The sequence below is a fragment of the Primulina tabacum genome, unplaced genomic scaffold (genome assembly GCF_025594145.1).
Source record: "Primulina tabacum isolate GXHZ01 unplaced genomic scaffold, ASM2559414v2 Contig1182, whole genome shotgun sequence".
NCBI classification, from domain to species: Eukaryota; Viridiplantae; Streptophyta; class Magnoliopsida; order Lamiales; family Gesneriaceae; genus Primulina; species Primulina tabacum.
This window is the reverse complement of record NW_027460138.1, coordinates 1-25,276: the sequence shown is the minus strand read 5'-3', so window position 1 is coordinate 25,276 and position 25,276 is coordinate 1. Positions and strand designations below refer to the sequence as shown.

At 45.1% G+C, this 25,276-nt stretch overlaps 27 non-coding genes and 4 pseudogenes across 27 annotated transcripts; all 31 read right to left on the bottom strand.

The window, feature by feature from the left end:
* Nucleotides 1-728: 728 nt before the first annotated feature.
* LOC142535983 (5S ribosomal RNA) lies at nt 729-843 on the bottom strand. Its single transcript, XR_012817920.1, has one exon. It is a non-coding gene; the product is annotated as a 5S ribosomal RNA (ribosomal RNA).
* A 679-nt stretch (nt 844-1,522) lies between these two features.
* LOC142535987 (5S ribosomal RNA) lies at nt 1,523-1,636 on the bottom strand (annotated as a pseudogene).
* Nucleotides 1,637-2,279: 643 nt separating this feature from the next.
* Nucleotides 2,280-2,397, bottom strand: LOC142535978 (5S ribosomal RNA). Its single transcript, XR_012817915.1, has one exon. It is a non-coding gene; the product is annotated as a 5S ribosomal RNA (ribosomal RNA).
* Nucleotides 2,398-3,079: 682 nt separating this feature from the next.
* LOC142535964 (5S ribosomal RNA) lies at nt 3,080-3,198 on the bottom strand. Its single transcript, XR_012817902.1, has one exon. It is a non-coding gene; the product is annotated as a 5S ribosomal RNA (ribosomal RNA).
* Nucleotides 3,199-3,881: 683 nt separating this feature from the next.
* LOC142535976 (5S ribosomal RNA) lies at nt 3,882-3,999 on the bottom strand. Its single transcript, XR_012817913.1, has one exon. It is a non-coding gene; the product is annotated as a 5S ribosomal RNA (ribosomal RNA).
* A 679-nt stretch (nt 4,000-4,678) lies between these two features.
* On the bottom strand, nt 4,679-4,793 carry LOC142535982 (5S ribosomal RNA). Its single transcript, XR_012817919.1, has one exon. It is a non-coding gene; the product is annotated as a 5S ribosomal RNA (ribosomal RNA).
* Nucleotides 4,794-5,477: 684 nt separating this feature from the next.
* On the bottom strand, nt 5,478-5,595 carry LOC142535969 (5S ribosomal RNA). Its single transcript, XR_012817906.1, has one exon. It is a non-coding gene; the product is annotated as a 5S ribosomal RNA (ribosomal RNA).
* Nucleotides 5,596-6,284: 689 nt separating this feature from the next.
* On the bottom strand, nt 6,285-6,400 carry LOC142535989 (5S ribosomal RNA; annotated as a pseudogene).
* Nucleotides 6,401-7,092: 692 nt separating this feature from the next.
* On the bottom strand, nt 7,093-7,211 carry LOC142535988 (5S ribosomal RNA; annotated as a pseudogene).
* A 688-nt stretch (nt 7,212-7,899) lies between these two features.
* LOC142535974 (5S ribosomal RNA) lies at nt 7,900-8,020 on the bottom strand. The gene has a single exon (XR_012817911.1). It is a non-coding gene; the product is annotated as a 5S ribosomal RNA (ribosomal RNA).
* Nucleotides 8,021-8,698: 678 nt separating this feature from the next.
* On the bottom strand, nt 8,699-8,820 carry LOC142535985 (5S ribosomal RNA). Its single transcript, XR_012817922.1, has one exon. It is a non-coding gene; the product is annotated as a 5S ribosomal RNA (ribosomal RNA).
* Nucleotides 8,821-9,520: 700 nt separating this feature from the next.
* LOC142535970 (5S ribosomal RNA) lies at nt 9,521-9,638 on the bottom strand. Its single transcript, XR_012817907.1, has one exon. It is a non-coding gene; the product is annotated as a 5S ribosomal RNA (ribosomal RNA).
* Nucleotides 9,639-10,321: 683 nt separating this feature from the next.
* On the bottom strand, nt 10,322-10,444 carry LOC142535990 (5S ribosomal RNA; annotated as a pseudogene).
* Nucleotides 10,445-11,126: 682 nt separating this feature from the next.
* Nucleotides 11,127-11,246, bottom strand: LOC142535981 (5S ribosomal RNA). The gene has a single exon (XR_012817918.1). It is a non-coding gene; the product is annotated as a 5S ribosomal RNA (ribosomal RNA).
* Nucleotides 11,247-11,928: 682 nt separating this feature from the next.
* LOC142535963 (5S ribosomal RNA) lies at nt 11,929-12,047 on the bottom strand. The gene has a single exon (XR_012817901.1). It is a non-coding gene; the product is annotated as a 5S ribosomal RNA (ribosomal RNA).
* Nucleotides 12,048-12,731: 684 nt separating this feature from the next.
* LOC142535972 (5S ribosomal RNA) lies at nt 12,732-12,849 on the bottom strand. Its single transcript, XR_012817909.1, has one exon. It is a non-coding gene; the product is annotated as a 5S ribosomal RNA (ribosomal RNA).
* Nucleotides 12,850-13,523: 674 nt separating this feature from the next.
* LOC142535962 (5S ribosomal RNA) lies at nt 13,524-13,642 on the bottom strand. Its single transcript, XR_012817900.1, has one exon. It is a non-coding gene; the product is annotated as a 5S ribosomal RNA (ribosomal RNA).
* Nucleotides 13,643-14,320: 678 nt separating this feature from the next.
* On the bottom strand, nt 14,321-14,439 carry LOC142535979 (5S ribosomal RNA). The gene has a single exon (XR_012817916.1). It is a non-coding gene; the product is annotated as a 5S ribosomal RNA (ribosomal RNA).
* Nucleotides 14,440-15,120: 681 nt separating this feature from the next.
* LOC142535975 (5S ribosomal RNA) lies at nt 15,121-15,238 on the bottom strand. Its single transcript, XR_012817912.1, has one exon. It is a non-coding gene; the product is annotated as a 5S ribosomal RNA (ribosomal RNA).
* A 678-nt stretch (nt 15,239-15,916) lies between these two features.
* Nucleotides 15,917-16,034, bottom strand: LOC142535968 (5S ribosomal RNA). The gene has a single exon (XR_012817905.1). It is a non-coding gene; the product is annotated as a 5S ribosomal RNA (ribosomal RNA).
* A 682-nt stretch (nt 16,035-16,716) lies between these two features.
* LOC142535992 (5S ribosomal RNA) lies at nt 16,717-16,835 on the bottom strand. The gene has a single exon (XR_012817925.1). It is a non-coding gene; the product is annotated as a 5S ribosomal RNA (ribosomal RNA).
* Nucleotides 16,836-17,516: 681 nt separating this feature from the next.
* LOC142535991 (5S ribosomal RNA) lies at nt 17,517-17,635 on the bottom strand. Its single transcript, XR_012817924.1, has one exon. It is a non-coding gene; the product is annotated as a 5S ribosomal RNA (ribosomal RNA).
* Nucleotides 17,636-18,314: 679 nt separating this feature from the next.
* Nucleotides 18,315-18,428, bottom strand: LOC142535986 (5S ribosomal RNA). The gene has a single exon (XR_012817923.1). It is a non-coding gene; the product is annotated as a 5S ribosomal RNA (ribosomal RNA).
* A 674-nt stretch (nt 18,429-19,102) lies between these two features.
* Nucleotides 19,103-19,218, bottom strand: LOC142535980 (5S ribosomal RNA). Its single transcript, XR_012817917.1, has one exon. It is a non-coding gene; the product is annotated as a 5S ribosomal RNA (ribosomal RNA).
* Nucleotides 19,219-19,895: 677 nt separating this feature from the next.
* LOC142535984 (5S ribosomal RNA) lies at nt 19,896-20,014 on the bottom strand. The gene has a single exon (XR_012817921.1). It is a non-coding gene; the product is annotated as a 5S ribosomal RNA (ribosomal RNA).
* Nucleotides 20,015-20,693: 679 nt separating this feature from the next.
* LOC142535971 (5S ribosomal RNA) lies at nt 20,694-20,811 on the bottom strand. Its single transcript, XR_012817908.1, has one exon. It is a non-coding gene; the product is annotated as a 5S ribosomal RNA (ribosomal RNA).
* A 679-nt stretch (nt 20,812-21,490) lies between these two features.
* Nucleotides 21,491-21,609, bottom strand: LOC142535973 (5S ribosomal RNA). Its single transcript, XR_012817910.1, has one exon. It is a non-coding gene; the product is annotated as a 5S ribosomal RNA (ribosomal RNA).
* A 679-nt stretch (nt 21,610-22,288) lies between these two features.
* LOC142535977 (5S ribosomal RNA) lies at nt 22,289-22,405 on the bottom strand. Its single transcript, XR_012817914.1, has one exon. It is a non-coding gene; the product is annotated as a 5S ribosomal RNA (ribosomal RNA).
* A 676-nt stretch (nt 22,406-23,081) lies between these two features.
* Nucleotides 23,082-23,200, bottom strand: LOC142535961 (5S ribosomal RNA). Its single transcript, XR_012817899.1, has one exon. It is a non-coding gene; the product is annotated as a 5S ribosomal RNA (ribosomal RNA).
* A 647-nt stretch (nt 23,201-23,847) lies between these two features.
* LOC142535967 (5S ribosomal RNA) lies at nt 23,848-23,965 on the bottom strand. Its single transcript, XR_012817904.1, has one exon. It is a non-coding gene; the product is annotated as a 5S ribosomal RNA (ribosomal RNA).
* Nucleotides 23,966-24,631: 666 nt separating this feature from the next.
* Nucleotides 24,632-24,749, bottom strand: LOC142535965 (5S ribosomal RNA). The gene has a single exon (XR_012817903.1). It is a non-coding gene; the product is annotated as a 5S ribosomal RNA (ribosomal RNA).
* Between the last annotated feature and the right edge of the window lie 527 nt (nt 24,750-25,276).

Sequence of the window (25,276 nt, the reverse complement as noted above, 5' to 3'; positions counted from 1 at the left end):
TCGGAGTTCTGATGGGATCCGGTGCATTAGTGCTGGTATGATCGCACCCGACATTGAGTGGGATGTTTATTCTTATATCCCTCGAGTACGTGTGGAGCGGGCGGCGATGGACAACACGCGGCACTGCTCTCGCCCAATCATAACCATGAAGTTAAGCGTTCTGGCGCGATGGCAGAGCTAGGATGGGTGACCTCCCTGGGAAGACCTCGTGTCGCGACCGTTTACGTAAATTATGGATAAAACAGTCGAAATAATTGTTTTTAATGAGTTAACCGTCTCCGGAGTAATCTGCGTCATACCCTTCCCACAGAACCGGCTCACGACAACAAAAATCGATAAATGTTCCCAGAAAATAGAAAAAAAATAAGAAGAAGGAAATAACGAATGTAAAGCTATTATTATGCCTGGGATACGATAAAATGGAACCGGAATCGAATTTCGAACTTCCTAAGCGGATTTCTCGAGGAAACGAAAGCTTAACAGAAGCGGTAAATCGCAAATTAGAGGGTCTTAGAGAAGGAATTCGGCTAAAATCTCGTCAGCTCATTGCGTAGTAATGAGTCTCGTCCGTTTGCCCGTTTACAATCAAATTAGCCTACAATTTTGTCCAAATCCGGCAGTGCCCGAGCTACTTTCATTTCACATGTCTTATCTGGTCCCGATCGAGATTCAGATGATTTGAGCCGAAAATCGTCTGTCAACAAGTAATCAAAAATAAAAACACGAAAAGGGTGCAACACGAGGACTTCCCAGGGGGTCACCCATCCTAGTGCTTCGCCCAAGCACGCTTAACTTCGGAGTTCTGATGGGATCCGGTGCATTAGTGCTGGTATGATCGCACCCGACATTGAGTGGGATGTTTATTCTTATATCCCTCGAGTACGTGTGGAGCGGGCGGCGATGGACAACACGCGGCACTGCTCTCGCCCAATCATAACCATGAAGTTAAGCGTTCTGGCGCGATGGCAGAGTAGGATGGGTGACCTCCCTGGGAAGACCTCGTGTCGCGACCGTTTACGTAAATTATGGATAAAACAGTCGAAATAATTGTTTTTAATGAGTTAACCGTCTCCGGAGTAATCTGCGTCATACCCTTCCGCACAGAACCGGCTCACGACAACAAAAATCGATAAATGTTCCCAGAAAATAGAAAAAAATAAGAAGAAGGAAATAACGAATGTAAAGCTATTATTATGCCTGGATACGATAAAATGGAACCGGAATCGAATTTCGAACTTCCTAAGCGGATTTCTCGAGGAAACGAAAGCTTAACAGAAGCGGTAAATCGCAAATTAGAGGGTCTTAGAGAAGGAATTCGGCTAAAATCTCGTCAGCTCATTGCGTAGTAATGAGTCTCGTCCGTTTGCCCGTTTACAATCAAATTAGCCTACAATTTTGTCCAAATCCGGCAGTGCCCGAGCTACTTTCATTTCACATGTCTTATCTGGTCCCGATCGAGATTCAGATGATTTGAGCCGAAAATCGTCTGTCAACAAGTAATCAAAAATAGAAAAACACGAAAAGGGTGCAACACGAGGACTTCCCAGGGGTCACCCATCCTAGTACTGCTCTCCAAGCACGCTTAACTTCGGAGTTCGATGGGATCCGGTGCATTAGTGCTGGTATGATCGCACCCGACATTGAGTGGGATGTTTATTCTATCCCTCGAGTACGTGTGGAGCGGGCGGCGATGGACAACACGCGGCACTGCTCTCGCCCAATCATAACCATGAAGTTAAGCGTTCTGGCGCGATGGCAGAGGATGGGTGACCTCCCTGGGAAGACCTCGTGTCGCGACCGTTTACGTAAATTATGGATAAAACAGTCGAAATAATTGTTTTTAATGAGTTAACCGTCTCCGGAGTAATCTGCGTCATACCCTTCCGCACAGAACCGGCTCACGACAACAAAAATCGATAAATGTTCCCAGAAAATAAAAAAAAATAAGAAGAAGGAAATAACGAATGTAAAGCTATTATTATTGGGATACGATAAAATGGAACCGGAATCGAATTTCGAACTTCCTAAGCGGATTTCTCGAGGAAACGAAAGCTTAACAGAAGCGGTAAATCGCAAATTAGAGGGTCTTAGAGAAGGAATTCGGCTAAAATCTCGTCAGCTCATTGCGTAGTAATGAGTCTCGTCCGTTTGCCCGTTTACAATCAAATTAGCCTACAATTTTGTCCAAATCCGGCAGTGCCCGAGCTACTTTCATTTCACATGTCTTATCTGGTCCCGATCGAGATTCGATCGTCTGTAGAAAATAGAAAAACACGAAAAGGGTGCAACACGAGGACTTCCCAGGGGGTAACCCATCCTAGTACTGCTATGCCCAAGCACGCTTAACTTCGGAGTTCTGATGGGATCCGGTGCATTAGTGCTGGTATGATCGCACCCGACATTGAGTGGGATGTTTATTCTTATATCCCTCGAGTACGTGTGGAGCGGGCGGCGATGGACAACACGCGGCACTGCTCTCGCCCAATCATAACCATGAAGTTAAGCGTTCTGGCGCGATGGCAGAGCTAGGATGGGTGACCTCCCTGGGAAGACCTCGTGTCGCGACCGTTTACGTAAATTATGGATAAAACAGTCGAAATAATTGTTTTTAATGAGTTAACCGTCTCCGGAGTAATCTGCGTCATACCCTTCCGCACAGAACCGGCTCACGACAACAAAAATCGATAAATGTTCCCAGAAAATAGAAAAAAAAATAAGAAGAAGGAAATAACGAATGTAAAGCTATTATTATGCCTGGGATACGATAAAATGGAACCGGAATCGAATTTCGAACTTCCTAAGCGGATTTCTCGAGGAAACGAAAGCTTAACAGAAGCGGTAAATCGCAAATTAGAGGGTCTTAGAGAAGGAATTCGGCTAAAATCTCGTCAGCTCATTGCGTAGTAATGAGTCTCGTCCGTTTGCCCGTTTACAATCAAATTAGCCTACAATTTTGTCCAAATCCGGCAGTGCCCGAGCTACTTTCATTTCACATGTTTATCTGGTCCCGATCGAGATTCAGATGATTTGAGCCGAAAATCGTCTGTCAACAAGTAATCAAAAATAGAAAAACACGAAAAGGGTGCAACACGAGGACTTCCCAGGGGGTCACCCATCCTAGTACTGCTCTCGCCCAAGCACGCTTAACTTCGGAGTTCTGATGGGATCCGGTGCATTAGTGCTGGTATGATCGCACCCGACATTGAGTGGGATGTTTATTCTTATATCCCTCGAGTACGTGTGGAGCGGGCGGCGATGGACAACACGCGGCACTGCTCTCGCCCAATCATAACCATGAAGTTAAGCGTTCTGGCGCGATGGCAGAGCTAGGATGGGTGACCTCCCTGGGAAGACCTCGTGTCGCGACCGTTTACGTAAATTATGGATAAAACAGTCGAAATAATTGTTTTTAATGAGTTAACCGTCTCCGGAGTAATCTGCGTCATACCCTTCCGCACAGAACCGGCTCACGACAACAAAAATCGATAAATGTTCCCAGAAATAAAAAAAAAAATAAGAAGAAGGAAATAACGAATGTAAAGCTATTATTATGCCTGGGATACGATAAAATGGAACCGGAATCGAATTTCGAACTTCCTAAGCGGATTTCTCGAGGAAACGAAAGCTTAACAGAAGCGGTAAATCGCAAATTAGAGGGTCTTAGAGAAGGAATTCGGCTAAAATCTCGTCAGCTCATTGCGTAGTAATGAGTCTCGTCCGTTTGCCCGTTTACAATCAAATTAGCCTACAATTTTGTCCAAATCCGGCAGTGCCCGAGCTACTTTCATTTCACATGTCTTATCTGGTCCCGATCGAGATTCAGATGATTTGAGCCGAAAATCGTCTGTCAACAAGTAATCAAAAATAGAAAAACACGAAAAGTGGTGCAACACGAGGACTTCCCAGGGGTCAGCCATCCTAGTACTGCTCTCGCCCAAGCACGCTTAACTTCGGAGTTCTGATGGGATCCGGTGCATTAGTGCTGGTATGATCGCACCCGACATTGAGTGGGATGTTTATTCTTATATCCCTCGAGTACGTGTGGAGCGGGCGGCGATGGACAACACGCGGCACTGCTCTCGCCCAATCATAACCATGAAGTTAAGCGTTCTGGCGCGATGGCAGAGCTAGGATGGGTGACCTCCCTGGGAAGACCTCGTGTCGCGACCGTTTACGTAAATTATGGATAAAACAGTCGAAATAATTGTTTTAATGAGTTAACCGTCTCCGGAGTAATCTGCGTCATACCTTTCCGCACAGAACCGGCTCACGACAACAAAAATCGATAAATGTTCCCAGAAAAAAAAAAAATAAGAAGAAGGAAATAACGAATGTAAAGCTATTATTATGCCTGGGATACGATAAAATGGAACCGGAATCGAATTTCGAACTTCCTAAGCGGATTTCTCGAGGAAACGAAAGCTTAACAGAAGCGGTAAATCGCAAATTAGAGGGTCTTAGAGAAGGAATTCGGCTAAAATCTCGTCAGCTCATTGCGTAGTAATGAGTCTCGTCCGTTTGCCCGTTTACAATCAAATTAGCCTACAATTTTGTCCAAATCCGGCAGTGCCCGAGCTACTTTCATTTCACATGTCTTATCTGGTCCCGATCGAGATTCAGATGATTTGAGCCGAAAATCGTCTGTCAACAAGTAATCAAAAATAGAAAAACACGAAAAAGGGTGCAACACGAGGACTTCCCAGGGGTCACCATCCTAGTACTGCTCGCCCAAGCACGCTTAACTTCGGAGTTCTGATGGGATCCGGTGCATTAGTGCTGGTATGATCGCACCCGACATTGAGTGGGATGTTTATTCTTATATCCCTCGAGTACGTGTGGAGCGGGCGGCGATGGACAACACGCGGCACTGCTCTCGCCCAATCATAACCATGAAGTTAAGCGTTTCTGGCGCGATGGCAGAGCTAGGATGGGTGACCTCCCTGGGGAAGACCTCGTGTCGCTGACCGTTTACGTAACTTATGGATAAAACAAGTCGAAATAATTGTTTTAATGAGTTAACCGTCTCCGGAGTAATCTGCGTCATACCCTTCCGCACAGAAACCGGCTCACGACAACAAAAATCGATAAATGTTCCCAGAAATAGAAAAAAATAAGAGAAGGAAATAACGAATGTAAGCTATTATTATGCCTTGGGATACGATAAAATGGAACCGGAATCGAATTTCGAACTTCTAAGGCGGATTTCTCGAGGAAACGAAAGCTTAACAGAAGCGGTAAATCGCAAATTAGAGGGTCTTAGAGAAGGAATTCGGCTTAAAATCTCGTCAGCTCATTGCGTAGTAATGAGTCTCGTTCGTTTGCCGTTTACAATCAAATTAGCCTACAATTTTGTCCAAATCCGGCAGTGCCCGAGCTACTTTCATTTCACATGTCTTATCTGGTCCCGATCGAGATTCAGATGATTTGAGCCGAAAATCGTCTGTCAACAAGTAATCAAAAATAGAAAAACACGAAAAAGGGTGCAACACGAGGACTTCCCAGGGGTCACCCATCCTAGTACTGCTCTCGCCCAAGCACGCTTAACTTCGGAGTTCTGATGGGATCCGGTGCATTAGTGCTGGTATGATCGCACCCGACATTGAGTGGGATGTTTATTCTTATATCCCTCGAGTACGTGTGGAGCGGGCGGCGATGGACAACACGCGGCACTGCTCTCGCCCAATCATAACCATGAAGTTAAGCGTTCTGGCGCGATGGCAGAGCTAGGATGGGTGACCTCCCTGGGAAGACCTCGTGTCGCCGTTTACGTAAATTATGGATAAAACAGTCGAAATAATTGTTTTTAATGAGTTAACCGTCTCCGGAGTAATCTGCGTCATACCCTTCCACACAGAACCGGCTCACGACAACAAAAATCGATAAATGTTCCCAGAAAATAGAAAAAAAATAAGAAGAAGGAAAATACGAATGTAAAGCTATTATTATGCTTGGGATACCGATAAAAGGGAACCGGAATCGAAGTTGTCGAACGTCCTAAGGCGTATTTCTCGAGGAAACGAAGCTTAACAGAAGCGGTAATATCGCAATTAAAGGGTCTTAGAGAAGGAATTCGGCTAAAATCTCGTCAGCTCATTCGTAGTAATGAGTCTCGTCCGTTTGCCCGTTTACAATCAAATTAGCCTACAATTTTGTCCAATATCCGGCAGTGCCCGAGCTAACTTTTCATTTCACATGTCTTATCTGGTCTCGATCGAGATTCAGATGATTTGAGCAGCGAAAACTCGTCTGTCAACAAGTAATCAGAAATAGAAAAACACCGAAAAGGGGTGCAACACGAGGACTTCCAGGGGGTCACCATCCTAGTACTGCTCTTCGCCCAGCACGCTTACTTCGGAGTTCTGATGGGATCCGGTGGCATTAGTGTGGTATGATCGCACCCGACATTGAGTGGGATGTTTATTCTTATATCCCTCGAGTACGTGTGGAGCGGGCGGCGATGGACAACACGCGGCACTGCTCTCGCCCAATCATAACCATGAAGTTAAGCGTTCTGGCGCGATGGCAGAGCTTAGGATGGGTGACCTCCCTGGGAAGACCTCGTGTCGCGACCGTTTACGTAAATTATGGATAAAATAGTCGAAATAATTGTTTTAATGAGTTAACCGTCTCCGGAGTAATCTGCGTCATACCCTTCCGACACAGAACCGGCTCACGACAACAAAAATCGATAAATGTTCCCAGAAAATAGAAAAAAAAATAAGAAGAAGGAAATAACGAATGTAAAGCTATTATTATGCCTGGGATACGATAAAATGGAACCGGAATCGAATTTCGAAACTTCCTAAGCGGATTTCTCGAGGAAACGAAAGCTTAACAGAAGCGGTATAAATCGCAATTAGAGGGTCTTAGAGAAGGAATTCGGATAAAATCTCGTCAGCTCATTGCGTAGTAATGAGTCTCGTCCGTTTGCTCCGTTTACAATCAAATAGCCTACAATTTTGTCCAAATCCGGCAGTGCCCGAGCTAAAGCTTTCATTTCACATTTTTATCTGGGTCCGATCGAGATTCAGATGATTTGAGCCGAAAATCGTCCTGTCAACAAGTAATCAAAATTAAAGAAAAACACGAAAAGGGGTGCAACACGAGGACTTCCCAGGGGTCACCCATCCTAGTACTGCGCTTTCGCCCAAGCACGCTTAACTTCGGAGTTCTGATGGGATCCGATGCATTAGTGCTGTATGATCGCACACCGACATTGAGTGGGATGTTTATTCTTATATCCCTCGGTACGTGTGGAGCGGGCGGCGATGGACAACCGACTCGGCACTGCTCTCAGCCCAAATAATAACCATGAAGTTAAGCGTTCTGGCGCGATGGCAGAGCTAGGAGGGGTGACCTCCCTGGGAAGACCTCGTGTCGCGACCTTTTACGTAAATTATGGATAAAACAGTCGAATAATGTTTTTAATGAGTTACACCGTCTCCGGAGTAATCTGCGTCATACGCCCTTCCGCACTAGAACCGGCTCACGACACAAAAATCGAATAAATGTTCCCAGAAAATAGAAAAAAATAAAGAGAAGGAAATAACGAATGTAAAGCTATTATTATGCCTCGGATACGATAAAATGGAACGGAATCGAATTTCGAACTTCCTAAGCGGATTTCTCGAGGGAAACGAAAGATTAACAGAAGCGGTAAATCGCAAATTAGAGGGTATTAGAGAAGGAATTCGGCTAAAATCTCGTCAGCTCATTGCGTAGTAATGAGTCTCGTCCGTTTGCCCGTTTACAATCAAATTAGCCTACAATTTTGTTCCAAATCCGGCAGTGCCCGAGCGTACTTTCATTTCACATGTCTTATCTGGTCCGATCGAGATTCAGATGATTTGAGCCGAAAATCGTCTGCACCAAGTAATCAAAATAGAAAAACACGAAAAAGGGGTGCAACACGAGGACTTCCCAGGGGGTCACCCATCCTAGTACTGCGCTTTCGCCCAAGCACGCTTAACTTCGGAGTTCTGATGGGATCCGGTGCATTAGTGCTGGTATGATCGCACCCGACATTGAGTGGATGTTATTCTTATATCCCTCGAGTACGTGTGGAGCGGGCGGCGATGGACAACACGCGGCACTGCTCTCGCCCAATCATAACCATGAAGTTAAGCGTTCTGGCGCGATGGCAGAGCTAGGATGGGTGACCTCCCTGGGAAGACCTCGTGTCGCGACCGTTTACGTAAATTATGGATAAAACAGTCGAAATAATTGTTTTTAATGAGTTCACCGTCTCCGGAGTAATCTGCGTCATACCCTTCCGCACAGAACCGGCTCACGACAACAAAAATCGATAATGTTCCCAGAAAATAGAAAAAAAATAAGAAGAAGGAAATAACGAATGTAAAGCTATTATTATGCCTCGGATACGATAAAATTGGAACCGGAAATCGAATTTCGAACTTCCTAAGCGGATTTCTCGAGAAACGAAAGCTTAACAGAAGCGGTAAATCGCAAATTAGAGGGTCTTAGAGAAGGAATTCGGCTAAAATCTCGTCAGCTCATTGCGTAGTAATGAGTCTCGTCCGTTTGCCCGTTTACAATCAAATTAGCCTACAATTTTGTCCAAATCCGGCAGTGCCGAGCTACTTTCATTCACATGTCTTATCTGGTCCCGATCGAGATTCAGATGATTTGAGCCGAAAATCGTCTGTCAACAAGTAATCAAAATAGAAAAACACGAAAAGGGGTGCAACACGAGGACTTCCCAGGGGGTCACCCATCCTAGTACTGCGCTTTCGCCCAAGCACGCTTAACTTCGTGAGTTCTGATGGGATCCGGTGCATTAGTGCTGGTATGATCGCACCCTGACATTGAGTGGGATGTTTATTCTTATATCCCTCGAGTACGTGTGAGCGGGCGGCGATGGACAACACGCGGCACTGCTCTCGCCCAATCATAACCATGAAGTTAAGCGTTCTGGCGCGATGGCAGAGCTAGATGGTGACCTCCCTGGGAAGGACCTCGTGTCGCTACCGTTTACGTAAATTATAGATTAAACAAGTCGAACTAATTGTTTTAAAGGAGTTCGACGTCTCCGGGACAGATCCAGATCTGCCGTCATACCCTTCCGCACAGAACCCGGCTCACGACAAACAAACAATCGATAATAACTGTTTCCCAGAAAATAGAAAAAAAATAAGAAGAAGGAAATAACGGAATGTAAACTATTATTATTCCTTCGGATACGATAAAATGGAACCGGAATCGAATTTGCGAACTTCCTAAGCGGATTTCTCGAGGAAAACGAAAGCTTAACCAGAAGCGGGAAAATCTCAAATTAGAGGGTCTTAGAGAAGGAATTCGGCTAAAATCTCGTCAGCTCATTGCGTAGTAATGAGTCTCGTCCGTTTGCCCGTTTACAATCAAATTAGCCTTAGGAATTTGTCCAAATCCGGCAGTGCCCTGAGCTAATTTCATTTCACATGTCTTTATCTGTCCCGATCGAGATTCAGATGAATTTTGAGCCGACTGTCAACAAGTAATCAGAAATAGAAAAAACACGAAAAGGGTGCAACACGAGGACTTCCAGGGGGTCACCCATCCTAGTACTGCTCTCGCCCAAGCACGCTTAACTTCGGAGTTCTGATGGGATCCGGTGCATTAGTGCTGGTATGATCGCACCCGACATTGAGTGGGATGTTATTCTTATATCCCTCGGTACGTGTGGAGCGGGCGGCGATGGACAACACGCGGCACTGCTCTCGCCCAATCATAACCATGAAGTTAAGCGTTCTGGCGCGATGGCAGAGCTAGGATGGGTGACCTCCCTGGGAAGACTCGTGTCGCGACCGTTTACGTAAATTATGGATAAAACAGTCGAAATAATTGTTTTTAATGAGTTAACCGTCTCCGGAGTAATCTGCGTCATACCCTTCCGCACAGAACCGGCTCACGACAACAAAAATCGATAATGTTCCCAGAAAATAGAAAAAAAAATAAGAAGAAGGAAATAACGAATGTAAAGCTATTATTATGCTTGGGATACGATAAAATGGAACCAGGAATCGATTTCGAACTTCCTAAGCGGATTTCCGAGGAAACGAAAGCTTAAACAGAAGGCGGTAAATCGCAAATTAGGAGGTCTTAGAGAATGGAATTCGGCTAAAATCTCGTCACTCATTGCGTAGATATGAGTCTCGTCCGTTTTGCCCGTTTACAATCAAATTAGCCTAGCAATTTTGTCCAAATCCGGCAGTGCCCGAGCTACTTTCATTCTCACATGTCTTATCTGGTCCCGATCGAGATTCAGATGATTTGAGCCGAAACTCGTCTGTCAACAAGTAATCAGAAATAGAAAAACACGAAAAGGATGTAACACGAGGACTTCCCAGGGGGGTCACCCATCCTAATACTTCGCTCTCGCCCAAGCACGCATAACTCGGAGTTCTGAATGGGATTCCGGTGCATTAGTGCTGGTATGATCGCACCACCGACATTGAGTGGGAATGTTTATTCTTATATCCCCTCGAGTACGTTGGAGCGGGCGGCGATGGACAACACGCGGCACTGCTCTCGCCCAATCATAACCATGAAGTTAAGCGTTCTGGCGCGATGGCAGAGCTAGGATGGGTGACCACCCTGGGAAGACCTCGTGTCGCGACCGTTTACTTAAATTATGGATAAAATAGTCGAAATAATTATTTTAATGACTTAACCGTCTCCGGAGTAATCTACGTCATACCCTTCCGCACAGAACCGGCTCACGAACAACAAAAATCGATAAATGTTCCCAGAAAATAGAAAAAAAAATAAGAAGAAGGAAATAACAATGTACAGCAATTATTATGTTTGGGATACGATAAAATGGAACCGGAATCGAATTTCAACTTCCTAAGCGGATTTCCGAGGAAACGAAAGCTTAACAGAAGCGGTAAATCGCAAATTAGAGTGTCTTAGAGATGGAATTCGGCTAAAATCTCGTCAGCTCATTGCGTAGTAATGAGTCTCGTCCGTTTGCCGTTTACAATCAAATTAGCCTACAATTTTGTCCAAATCCGGCATTTCCCGAGCTACTTTCATTTCACATGTCTTATATGGTCTCGATCGAGATTCAGATGATTTGAGCCGAAAATCGTCTGTCAACAAGTAATCAAAAATAGAAAACACGAAAAGGGGTGCAACACGAGGACTTCCCAGGGGTCACACATCCTAGTACTGCGCTTTCGCCCAAGCACGCTTAACTTCGGAGTTCTGATGGGATCCGGTGCATTAGTGCTGGTATGATCGCACCCGACATTGAGTGGGATGTTTATTCTTATATCCCTCGAGTACGTGTGGAGCGGGCGGCGATGGACAACACGCGGCAATGCTCGCGCCCAATCATAACCATGAAGTTAAGCGTTCTGGCGCGATGGCAGAGCTAGGATGGGTGACCTCCCTTGGAAGACCTCGTGTCGCGACCGTTTACGTAAATATGGATAAAACAGTCAAAAATAATTGTTTTAATGAGTTCACCGTCTCCAGAGTAATCTGCGTCATACCCTTCCGCACAGAACCGGCTCACAACAACAAAAATCGATAAATGTTCCCAGAAAATAGAAAAAAAATAAGAAGAAGGAAATAACGAATGTAAAGCTATTATTATGCCTGGGATACGATAAAATGGAATCGGAATCGAATTTCGAACTTCCTAGGCGGATTTCTCGAGGAAACGAAAGCTTAACAGAAGCGGTAAATCGTAAATTAGAGGGTCTTAGAGAAGGAATTCGGCTAAAATCTCGTCAGCTCATTGCGTAGTAATGAGTCTCGTCCGTTTGCCCGTTTACAATCAAATTAGCCTACAATTTTGTCCAAATCCGGCAGTGCCCGAGCTACTTTCATTTCACATGTCTTATCTGGTCCCGATCGAGATTCAGATGATTTGAGCCGAAAATCGTCTGTCAACAAGTAATCAAAAATAGAAAAACACGAAAAAGGGTGCAACACGAGGACTTCCCAGGGGGTCACCCATCCTAGTACTGCTCTCGCCCAAGCACGCTTAACTTCGGAGTTCTGATGGGATCCGGTGCATTAGTGCTGGTATGATCGCACCCGACATTGAGTGGGATGTTTATTCTTATATCCCTCGAGTACGTGTGGAGCGGGCGGCGATGGACAACACGCGGCACTGCTCTGCCCAATCATAACCATGAAGTTAAGCGTTCTGGCGCGATGGCAGAGTAGGATGGGTGACCTCCCTGGGAAGACCTCGTGTCGCGACCGTTTACGTAAATTATGGATAAAACAGTCGAAATAATTGTTTTTAATGAGTTAACCGTCTCCGGAGTAATCTGCGTCATACCCTTCCGCACAGAACCGGCTCACGACAACAAAAATCGATAAATGTTCCCAGAAAATAGAAAAAAAAAAATAAGAAGAAGGAAATAACGAATGTAAAGCTATTATTATGCCTGGGATACGATAAAATGGAACCGGAATCGAATTTCGAACTTCCTAAGCGGATTTCTCGAGGAAACGAAAGCTTAACAGAAGCGGTAAATCGCAAATTAGAGGGTCTTAGAGAAGGAATTCGGCTAAAATCTCGTCAGCTCATTGCGTAGTAATGAGTCTCGTCCGTTTGCCCGTTTACAATCAAATTAGCCTACAATTTTGTCCAAATCCGGCAGTGCCCGAGCTACTTTCATTTCACATGTCTTATCTGGTCCCGATCGAGATTCAGATGATTTGAGCCGAAAATCGTCTGTCAACAAGTAATCAAAAATAGAAAAACACGAAAAGTGGTGCAACACGAGGACTTCCCAGGGGTCACCCATCCTAGTACTGCTCTCGCCCAAGCACGCTTAACTTCGGAGTTCTGATGGGATCCGGTGCATTAGTGCTGGTATGATCGCACCCGACATTGAGTGGGATGTTTATTCTTATATCCCTCGAGTACGTGTGGAGCGGGCGGCGATGGACAACACGCGGCACTGCTCTCGCCCAATCATAACCATGAAGTTAAGCGTTCTGGCGCGATGGCAGAGCTAGGATGGGTGACCTCCCTGGGAAGACCTCGTGTCGCGACCGTTTACGTAAATTATGGATAAAACAGTCGAAATAATTGTTTTTAATGAGTTAACCGTCTCCGGAGTAATCTGCGTCATACCCTTCCGCACAGAACCGGCTCACGACAACAAAAATCGATAAATGTTCCCAGAAAATAAAAAAAATAAGAAGAAGGAAATAACGAATGTAAAGCTATTATTATTGGATACGATAAAATGGAACCGGAATCGAATTTCGAACTTCCTAAGCGGATTTCTCGAGGAAACGAAAGCTTAACAGAAGCGGTAAATCGCAAATTAGAGGGTCTTAGAGAAGGAATTCGGCTAAAATCTCGTCAGCTCATTGCGTAGTAATGAGTCTCGTCCGTTTGCCCGTTTACAATCAAATTAGCCTACAATTTTGTCCAAATCCGGCAGTGCCCGAGCTACTTTCATTTCACATGTCTTATCTGGTCCCGATCGAGATTCAGATGATTTGAGCCGAAAATCGTCTGTCAACAAGTAATCAAAATAAAAAACACGAAAAGGGTGCAACACGAGGACTTCCCAGGGGGTCACCCATCCTAGTACTGCTCTCGCCCAAGCACGCTTAACTTCGGAGTTCTGATGGGATCCGGTGCATTAGTGCTGGTATGATCGCACCCGACATTGAGTGGGATGTTTATTCTTATATCCCTCGAGTACGTGTGGAGCGGGCGGCGATGGACAACACGCGGCACTGTTCTCTCCCAATCATAACCATGAAGTTAAGCGTTCTGGCGCGATGGCAGAGTAGGATGGGTGACCTCCCTGGGAAGACCTCGTGTCGCGACCGTTTACGTAAATTATGGATAAAACAGTCGAAATAATTGTTTTAATGAGTTAACCGTCTCCGGAGTAATCTGCGTCATACCCTTCCGCACAGAACCGGCTCACGACAACAAAAATCGATAAATGTTCCCAGAAAATAAAAAAAAAATAAGAAGAAGGAAATAACGAATGTAAAGCTATTATTATGCCTGGGATACGATAAAATGGAACCGGAATCGAATTTCGAACTTCCTAAGCGGATTTCTCGAGGAAACGAAAGCTTAACAGAAGCTAAATCGCAAATTAGAGGGTCTTAGAGAAGGAATTCGGCTAAAATCTCGTCAGCTCATTGCGTAGTAATGAGTCTCGTCCGTTTGCCCGTTTACAATCAAATTAGCCTACAATTTTGTCCAAATCCGGCAGTGCCCGAGCTACTTTCATTTCACATGTCTTATCTGGTCCCGATCGAGATTCAGATGATTTGAGCCGAAAATCGTCTGTCAACAAGTAATCAAAAATAGAAAAACACGAAAAGGGTGCAACACGAGGACTTCCCAGGGGTCGACCCATCCTAGTACTGCTCTCGCCAAAGCACGCTTAACTTCGGAGTTCTGATGGGATCCGGTGCATTAGTGCTGGTATGATCGCACCCGACATTGAGTGGGATGTTTATTCTTATATCCCTCGAGTACGTGTGGAGGGCGGCGATGGACAACACGCGGCACTGCTCTCGCCCAATCATAACCATGAAGTTAAGCGTTCTGGCGCGATGGCAGAGTAGGATGGGTGACCTCCCTGGGAAGACCTCGTGTCGCGACCGTTTACGTAAATTATGGATAAAACAGTCGAAATAATTGTTTTTAATGAGTTAACCGTCTCCGGAGTAATCTGCGTCATACCCTTCCGCACAGAACCGGCTCACGACAACAAAAATCGATAAATGTTCCCAGAAAATAGAAAAAAAAATAAGAAGAAGGAAATAACGAATGTAAAGCTATTATTATGCCTGGGATACGATAAAATGGAACCGGAATCGAATTTCGAACTTCCTAAGCGGATTTCTCGAGGAAACGAAAGCTTAACAGAAGCGGTAAATCGCAAATTAGAGGGTCTTAGAGAAGGAATTCGGCTAAAATCTCGTCAGCTCATTGCGTAGTAATGAGTCTCGTCCGTTTGCCCGTTTACAATCAAATTAGCCTACAATTTTGTCCAAATCCGGCAGTGCCCGAGCTACTTTCATTTCACATGTCTTATCTGGTCCCGATCGAGATTCAGATGATTTGAGCCGAAAATCGTCTGTCAACAAGTAATCAAAAATAGAAAAACACGAAAAGTGGTGCAACACGAGGACTTCCCAGGGGTCAGCCATCCTAGTACTGCTCTCGCCCAAGCACGCTTAACTTCGGAGTTCTGATGGGATCCGGTGCATTAGTGCTGGTATGATCGCACCCGACATTGAGTGGGATGTTTATTCTTATATCCCTCGAGTACGTGTGGAGCGGGCGGCGATGGACAACACGCGGCACTGCTCTCGCCCAATCATAACCATGAAGTTAAGCGTTCTGGCGCGATGGCAGAGTAGGATGGGTGACCTCCCTGGGAAGACCTCGTGTCGCGACCGTTTACGTAAATTATGGATAAAACAGTCGAAATAATTGTTTTTAATGAGTTAACCGTCTCCGGAGTAATCTGTCGTCCTTCCGCACAGAACCGGCTCACGACAACAAAAATCGATAAATGTTCCCAGAAAATAGAAAAAAAAATAAGAAGAAGGAAATAACGAATGTAAAGCTATTATTATGCCTGGGATACGATAAAATGGAACCGGAATCGAATTTCGAACTTCCTAAGCGGATTTCTCGAGGAAACGAAAGCTTAACAGAAGCGGTAAATCGCAAATTAGAGGGTCTTAGAGAAGGAATTCGGCTAAAATCTCGTCAGCTCATTGCGTAGTAATGAGTCTCGTCCGTTTGCCCGTTTACAATCAAATTAGCCTACAATTTTGTCCAAATCCGGCAGTGCCCGAGCTACTTTCATTTCACATGTCTTATCTGGTCCCGATCGAGATTCAGATGATTTGAGCCGAAAATCGTCTGTCAACAAGTAATCAAAAATAGAAAAACACGAAAAGGGTGCAACACGAGGACTTCCCAGGGGTCACCCATCCTAGTACTGCTCTCGCCCAAGCACGCTTAACTTCGGAGTTCTGATGGGATCCGGTGCATTAGTGCTGGTATGATCGCACCCGACATTGAGTGGGATGTTTATTCTTATATCCCTCGAGTACGTGTGGAGCGGGCGGCGATGGACAACACGCGGCACTGCTCTCGCCCAATCATAACCATGAAGTTAAGCGTTCTGGCGCGATGGCAGAGTAGGATGGGTGACCTCCCTGGGAAGACCTCGTGTCGCGACCGTTTACGTAAATTATGGATAAAACAGTCGAAATAATTGTTTTTAATGAGTTAACCGTCTCCGGAGTAATCTGCGTCATACCCTTCCGCACAGAACCGGCTCACGACAACAAAAATCGATAAATGTTCCCAGAAAATAGAAAAAAAAATAAGAAGAAGGAAATAACGAATGTAAAGCTATTATTATGCCTGGGATACGATAAAATGGAACCGGAATCGAATTTCGAACTTCCTAAGCGGATTTCTCGAGGAAACGAAAGCTTAACAGAAGCGGTAAATCGCAAATTAGAGGGTCTTAGAGAAGGAATTCGGCTAAAATCTCGTCAGCTCATTGCGTAGTAATGAGTCTCGTCCGTTTGCCCGTTTACAATCAAATTAGCCTACAATTTTGTCCAAATCCGGCAGTGCCCGAGCTACTTTCATTTCACATGTCTTATCTGGTCCCGATCGAGATTCAGATGATTTGAGCCGAAAATCGTCTGTCAACAAGTAATCAAAAATAGAAAAACACGAAAAGGGTGCAACACGAGGACTTCCCAGGGGGTCACCCATCCTAGTACTGCTCTCGCCCAAGCACGCTTAACTTCGGAGTTCTGATGGGATCCGGTGCATTAGTGCTGGTATGATCGCACCCGACATTGAGTGGGATGTTTATTCTTATATCCCTCGAGTACGTGTGGAGCGGGCGGCGATGGACAACACGCGGCACTGCTCTCGCCCAATCATAACCATGAAGTTAAGCGTTCTGGCGCGATGGCAGAGTAGGATGGGTGACCTCCCTGGGAAGACCTCGTGTCGCGACCGTTTACGTAAATTATGGATAAAACAGTCGAAATAATTGTTTTTAATGAGTTAACCGTCTCCGGAGTAATCTGCGTCATACCCTTCCGCACAGAACCGGCTCACGACAACAAAAATCGATAAATGTTCCCAGAAAATAAAAAAAAATAAGAAGAAGGAAATAACGAATGTAAAGCTATTATTATGCCTGGGATACGATAAAATGGAACCGGAATCGAATTTCGAACTTCCTAAGCGGATTTCTCGAGGAAACGAAAGCTTAACAGAAGCGGTAAATCGCAAATTAGAGGGTCTTAGAGAAGGAATTCGGCTAAAATCTCGTCAGCTCATTGCGTAGTAATGAGTCTCGTCCGTTTGCCCGTTTACAATCAAATTAGCCTACAATTTTGTCCAAATCCGGCAGTGCCCGAGCTACTTTCATTTCACATGTCTTATCTGGTCCCGATCGAGATTCAGATGATTTGAGCCGAAAATCGTCTGTCAACAAGTAATCAAAAATAGAAAAACACGAAAAAGGGTGCAACACGAGGACTTCCCAGGGGGTCACCCATCCTAGTACTGCTCTCGCCCAAGCACGCTTAACTTCGGAGTTCTGATGGGATCCGGTGCATTAGTGCTGGTATGATCGCACCCGACATTGAGTGGGATGTTTATTCTTATATCCCTCGAGTACGTGTGGAGCGGGCGGCGATGGACAACACGCGGCACTGCTCTCGCCCAATCATAACCATGAAGTTAAGCGTTCTGGCGCGATGGAAGAGCTAGGATGGGTGACCTCCCTGGGAAGACCTCGTGTCGCGACCGTTTACGTAAATTATGGATAAAACAGTCGAAATAATTGTTTTTAATGAGTTAACCGTCTCCGGAGTAATCTGCGTCATACCCTTCCGCACAGAACCGGCTCACGACAACAAAAATCGATAAATGTTCCCAGAAAATAGAAAAAAAATAAGAAGAAGGAAATAACGAATGTAAAGTTATTATGCCTGGGATACGATAAAATGGAACCGGAATCGAATTTCGAACTTCCTAAGCGGATTTCTCGAGGAAACGAAAGCTTAACAGAAGCGGTAAATCGCAAATTAGAGGGTCTTAGAGAAGGAATTCGGCTAAAATCTCGTCAGCTCATTGCGTAGTAATGAGTCTCGTCCGTTTGCCCGTTTACAATCAAATTAGCCTACAATTTTGTCCAAATCCGGCAGTGCCCGAGCTACTTTCATTTCACATGTCTTATCTGGTCCCGATCGAGATTCAGATGATTTGAGCCGAAAATCGTCTGTCAACAAGTAATCAAAAATAGAAAAACACGAAAAGGGTGCAACACGAGGACTTCCCAGGGGTCACCCATCCTAGTACTGCTCTCGCCCACGCTTAACTTCGGAGTTCTGATGGGATCCGGTGCATTAGTGCTGGTATGATCGCACCCGACATTGAGTGGGATGTTTATTCTTATATCCCTCGAGTACGTGTGGAGCGGGCGGCGATGGACAACACGCGGCACTGCTCTCGCCCAATCATAACCATGAAGTTAAGCGTTCTGGCGCGATGGCAGAGTAGGATGGGTGACCTCCCTGGGAAGACCTCGTGTCGCGACCGTTTACGTAAATTATGGATAAAACAGTCGAAATAATTGTTTTTAATGAGTTAACCGTCTCCGGAGTAATCTGCGTCATACCCTTCCGCACAGAACCGGCTCACGACAACAAAAATCGATAAATGTTCCCAGAAAATAAAAAAAAATAAGAAGAAGGAAATAACGAATGTAAAGCTATTATGGGATACGATAAAATGGAACCGGAATCGAATTTCGAACTTCCTAAGCGGATTTCTCGAGGAAACGAAAGCTTAACAGAAGCGGTAAATCGCAAATTAGAGGGTCTTAGAGAAGGAATTCGGCTAAAATCTCGTCAGCTCATTGCGTAGTAATGAGTCTCGTCCGTTTGCCCGTTTACAATCAAATTAGCCTACAATTTTGTCCAAATCCGGCAGTGCCCGAGCTACTTTCATTTCACATGTCTTATCTGGTCCCGATCGAGATTCAGATGATTTGAGCCGAAAATCGTCTGTCAACAAGTAATCAAAAATAGAAAAACACGAAAAAGGGTGCAACACGAGGACTTCCCAGGGGGTCACCCATCCTAGTACTGCTCTCGCCCAAGCACGCTTAACTTCGGAGTTCTGATGGGATCCGGTGCATTAGTGGTATGATCGCACCCGACATTGAGTGGGATGTTTATTCTTATATCCCTCGAGTACGTGTGGAGCGGGCGGCGATGGACAACACGCGGCACTGCTCTCGCCCAATCATAACCATGAAGTTAAGCGTTCTGGCGCGATGGCAGAGTAGGATGGGTGACCTCCCTGGGAAGACCTCGTGTCGCGACCGTTTACGTAAATTATGGATAAAACAGTCGAAATAATTGTTTTTAATGAGTTAACCGTCTCCGGAGTAATCTGCGTCATACCCTTCCGCACAGAACCGGCTCACGACAACAAAAATCGATAAATGTTCCCAGAAAATAGAAAAAAAATAAGAAGAAGGAAATAACGAATGTAAAGCTATTATTATGGGATACGATAAAATGGAACCGGAATCGAATTTCGAACTTCCTAAGCGGATTTCTCGAGGAAACGAAAGCTTAACAGAAGCGGTAAATCGCAAATTAGAGGGTCTTAGAGAAGGAATTCGGCTAAAATCTCGTCAGCTCATTGCGTAGTAATGAGTCTCGTCCGTTTGCCCGTTTACAATCAAATTAGCCTACAATTTTGTCCAAATCCGGCAGTGCCCGAGCTACTTTCATTTCACATGTCTTATCTGGTCCCGATCGAGATTCAGATGATTTGAGCCGAAAATCGTCTGTCAACAAGTAATCAAAAATAGAAAAACACGAAAAGGGTGCAACACGAGGACTTCCCAGGGGGTCACCCATCCTAGTACTGCTCTCGCCCAAGCACGCTTAACTTCGGAGTTCTGATGGGATCCGGTGCATTAGTGCTGGTATGATCGCACCCGACATTGAGTGGGATGTTTATTCTTATATCCCTCGAGTACGTGTGGAGCGGGCGGCGATGGACAACACGCGGCACTGCTCTCGCCCAATCATAACCATGAAGTTAAGCGTTCTGGCGCGATGGCAGAGTAGGATGGGTGACCTCCCTGGGAAGACCTCGTGTCGCGACCGTTTACGTAAATTATGGATAAAACAGTCGAAATAATTGTTTTTAATGAGTTAACCGTCTCCGGAGTAATCTGCGTCATACCCTTCCGCACAGAACCGGCTCACGACAACAAAAATCGATAAATGTTCCCAGAAAATAGAAAAAAAATAAGAAGAAGGAAATAACGAATGTAAAGCTATTATTATGCCTGGGATACGATAAAATGGAACCGGAATCGAATTTCGAACTTCCTAAGCGGATTTCTCGAGGAAACGAAAGCTTAACAGAAGCGGTAAATCGCAAATTAGAGGGTCTTAGAGAAGGAATTCGGCTAAAATCTCGTCAGCTCATTGCGTAGTAATGAGTCTCGTCCGTTTGCCCGTTTACAATCAAATTAGCCTACAATTTTGTCCAAATCCGGCAGTGCCCGAGCTACTTTCATTTCACATGTCTTATCTGGTCCCGATCGAGATTCAGATGATTTGAGCCGAAAATCGTCTGTCAACAAGTAATCAAAAATAGAAAAACAAAAAGGGTGCAACACGAGGACTTCCCAGGGGGTCACCATCCTAGTACTGCTCTCGCCCAAGCACGCTTAACTTCGGAGTTCTGATGGGATCCGGTGCATTAGTGCTGGTATGATCGCACCCGACATTGAGTGGGATGTTTATTCTTATATCCCTCGAGTACGTGTGGAGCGGGCGGCGATGGACAACACGCGGCACTGCTCTCGCCCAATCATAACCATGAAGTTAAGCGTTCTGGCGCGATGGCAGAGTAGGATGGGTGACCTCCCTGGGAAGACCTCGTGTCGCGACCGTTTACGTAAATTATGGATAAAACAGTCGAAATAATTGTTTTTAATGAGTTAACCGTCTCCGGAGTAATCTGCGTCATACCCTTCCGCACAGAACCGGCTCACGACAACAAAAATCGATAAATGTTCCCAGAAAATAGAAAAAAAAATAAGAAGAAAATAACGAATGTAAAGCTATTATTATGCCTGGGATACGATAAAATGGAACCGGAATCGAATTTCGAACTTCCTAAGCGGATTTCTCGAGGAAACGAAAGCTTAACAGAAGCGGTAAATCGCAAATTAGAGGGTCTTAGAGAAGGAATTCGGCTAAAATCTCGTCAGCTCATTGCGTAGTAATGAGTCTCGTCCGTTTGCCCGTTTACAATCAAATTAGCCTACAATTTTGTCCAAATCCGGCAGTGCCCGAGCTACTTTCATTTCACATGTCTTATCTGGTCCCGATCGAGATTCAGATGATTTGAGCCGAAAATCGTCTGTCAACAAGTAATCAAAAATAGAAAAACACGAAAAGGGTGCAACACGAGGACTTCCCAGGGGGTCACCCATCCTAGTACTGCTCTCGCCCAAGCACGCTTAACTTCGGAGTTCTGATGGGATCCGGTGCATTAGTGCTGGTATGATCGCACCCGACATTGAGTGGGATGTTTATTCTTATATCCCTCGAGTACGTGTGGAGCGGGCGGCGATGGACAACACGCGGCACTGCTCTTGCCCAATCATAACCATGAAGTTAAGCGTTCTGGCGCGATGGCAGAGCTAGGATGGGTGACCTCCCTGGGAAGACCTCGTGTCGCGACCGTTTACGTAAATTATGGATAAAACAGTCGAAATAATTGTTTTTAATGAGTTAACCGTCTCCGGAGTAATCTGCGTCATACCCTTCCGCACAGAACCGGCTCACGACAACAAAAATCGATAAATGTTCCCAGAAAATAGAAAAAAAATAAGAAGAAGGAAATAACGAATGTAAAGCTATTATTATGCCTGGGATACGATAAAATGGAACCGGAATCGAATTTCGAACTTCCTAAGCGGATTTCTCGAAAACGAAAGCTTAACAAAGCGGTAAATCGCAAATTAGAGGGTCTTAGAGAAGGAATTCGGCTAAAATCTCGTCAGCTCATTGCGTAGTAATGAGTCTCGTCCGTTTGCCCGTTTACAATCAAATTAGCCTACAATTTTGTCCAAATCCGGCAGTGCCCGAGCTACTTTCATTTCACATGTCTTATCTGGTCCCGATCGAGATTCAGATGATTTGAGCCGAAAATCGTCTGTCAACAAGTAATCAAAAATAGAAAAACACGAAAAGGGTGCAACACGAGGACTTCCCAGGGGGTCACCCATCCTAGTTGCTCTCGCCCAAGCACGCTTAACTTCGGAGTTCTGATGGGATCCGGTGCATTAGTGCTGGTATGATCGCACCCGACATTGAGTGGGATGTTTATTCTTATATCCCTCGAGTACGTGGAGCGGGCGGCGATGGACAACACGCGGCACTGCTCTCGCCCAATCATAACCATGAAGTTAAGCGTTCTGGCGCGATGGCAGAGCTAGGATGGGTGACCTCCCTGGGAAGACCTCGTGTCGCGACCGTTTACGTAAATTATGGATAAAACAGTCGAAATAATTTTTAATGAGTTAACCGTCTCCGGAGTAATCTGCGTCATACCCTTCCGCACAGAACCGGCTCACGACAACAAAAATCGATAAATGTTCCCAGAAAATAGAAAAAAAATAAGAAGAAGGAAATAACGAATGTAAAGCTATTATTATGCCTGGGATACGATAAATGGAACCGGAATCGAATTTCGAACTTCCTAAGCGGATTTCTCGAGGAAACGAAAGCTTAACAGAAGCGGTAAATCGCAAATTAGAGGGTCTTAGAGAAGGAATTCGGCTAAAATCTCGTCAGCTCATTGCGTAGTAATGAGTCTCGTCCGTTTGCCCGTTTACAATCAAATTAGCCTACAATTTTGTCCAAATCCGGCAGTGCCCGAGCTACTTTCATTTCACATGTCTTATCTGGTCCCGATCGAGATTCAGATGATTTGAGCCGAAAATCGTCTGTCAACAAGTAATCAAAAATAGAAAAACACGAAAAGGGTGCAACACGAGGACTTCCCAGGGGGTCACCCATCCTAGTACTGCTCTCGCCCAAGCACGCTTAACTTCGGAGTTCTGATGGGATCCGGTGCATTAGTGCTGGTATGATCGCACCCGACATTGAGTGGGATGTTTATTCTTATATCCCTCGAGTACGTGTGGAGCGGGCGGCGATGGACAACACGCGGCACTGCTCTCGCCCAATCATAACCATGAAGTTAAGCGTTCTGGCGCGATGGCAGGCTAGGATGGGTGACCTCCCTGGGAAGACCTCGTGTCGCGACCGTTTACGTAAATTATGGATAAAACAGTCGAAATAATTGTTTTTAATGAGTTAACCGTCTCCGGAGTAATCTGCGTCATACCCTTCCGCACAGAACCGGCTCACGACAACAAAAATCGATAAATGTTCCCAGAAAATAGAAAAAAATAAAGAAGAAGAAAATAACGAAAATTAGATTGGAACCGGAATCGAATTTCGAACTTCCTAAGCGGATTTATCGAGGAAACGAAAGCTTAATAGAATCGGTAAATCGCAAATTAGAGGGTCTTAGAGAAGGAATTCGGCTAAAATCTCGTCAGCTCATTGCGTAGTAATGAGTCTCGTCCGTTTACAATCAAATTAGCCTACAATTTTGTCCAAATCCGGCAGTGCCCGAGCTACTTTCATTTCACATGTCTTATCTGGTCCCGATCGAGATTCAGATGATTTGAGCCGAAAATCGTCTGTCAACAAGTAATCAAAAATAGAAAAACACGAAAAAGGGTGCAACACGAGGACTTCCCAGGGGTCACCCATCCTAGTACTGCTCTCGCCCAAGCACGCTTAACTTCGGAGTTCTGATGGGATCCGGTGCATTAGTGCTGGTATGATCGCACCCGACATTGAGTGGGATGTTTATTCTTATATCCCTCGAGTACGTGTGGAGCGGGCGGCGATGGACAACACGCGGCACTGCTCTCGCCCAATCATAACCATGAAGTTAAGCGTTCTGGCGCGATGGCAGAGCTAGGATGGGTGACCTCCCTGGGAAGACCTCGTGTCGCGACCGTTTACGTAAATTATGGATAAAACAGTCGAAATAATTGTTTTTAATGAGTTAACCGTCTCCGGAGTAATCTGCGTCATACCCTTCCGCACAGAACCGGCTCACGACAACAAAAATCGATAAATGTTCCCAAAAATAGAAAAAAAATAAGAAGAAGGAAATAACGAATGTAAAGCTATTATTATGCCTGGGATACGATAAAATGGAACCGGAATCGAATTTCGAACTTCCTAAGCGGATTTCTCGAGGAAACGAAAGCTTAACAGAAGCGAGGGTCTTAGAGAAGGAATTCGGCTAAAATCTCGTCAGCTCATTGCGTAGTAATGAGTCTCGTCCGTTTGCCCGTTTACAATCAAATTAGCCTACAATTTTGTCCAAATCCGGCAGTGCCCGAGCTACTTTCATTTCACATGTCTTATCTGGTCCCGATCGAGATTCAGATGATTTGAGCCGAAAATCGTCTGTCAACAAGTAATCAAAAATAGAAAAACACGAAAAAGGGTGCAACACGAGGACTTCCCAGGGGTCACCCATCCTAGTACTGCTCTCGCCCAAGCACGCTTAACTTCGGAGTTCTGATGGGATCCGGTGCATTAGTGCTGGTATGATCGCACCCGACATTGAGTGGGATGTTTATTCTTATATCCCTCGAGTACGTGTGGAGGGCGGCGATGGACAACACGCGGCACTGCTCTCGCCCAATCATAACCATGAAGTTAAGCGTTCTGGCGCGATGGCAGAGTAGGATGGGTGACCTCCCTGGGAAGACTTCGTGTCGCGACCGTTTACGTAAATTATGGATAAAACAGTCGAAATAATTGTTTTTAATGAGTTAACCGTCTCCGGAGTAATCTGCGTCATACCCTTCCGCACAGAACCGGCTCACGACAACAAAAATCGATAAATGTTCCCAGAAAATAGAAAAAAAAATAAGAAGAAGGAAATAACGAATGTAAAGCTATTATTATGCCTGGGATACGATAAAATGGAAACGGAATCGAATTTCGAACTTCCTAAGCGGATTTCTCGAGGAAACGAAAGCTTAACAGAAGCGGTAAATCGCAAATTAGAGGGTCTTAGAGAAGGAATTCGGCTAAAATCTCAGTCATTGCAAGTAAATGGTCTCGTCCGTTTGCCCGTTTA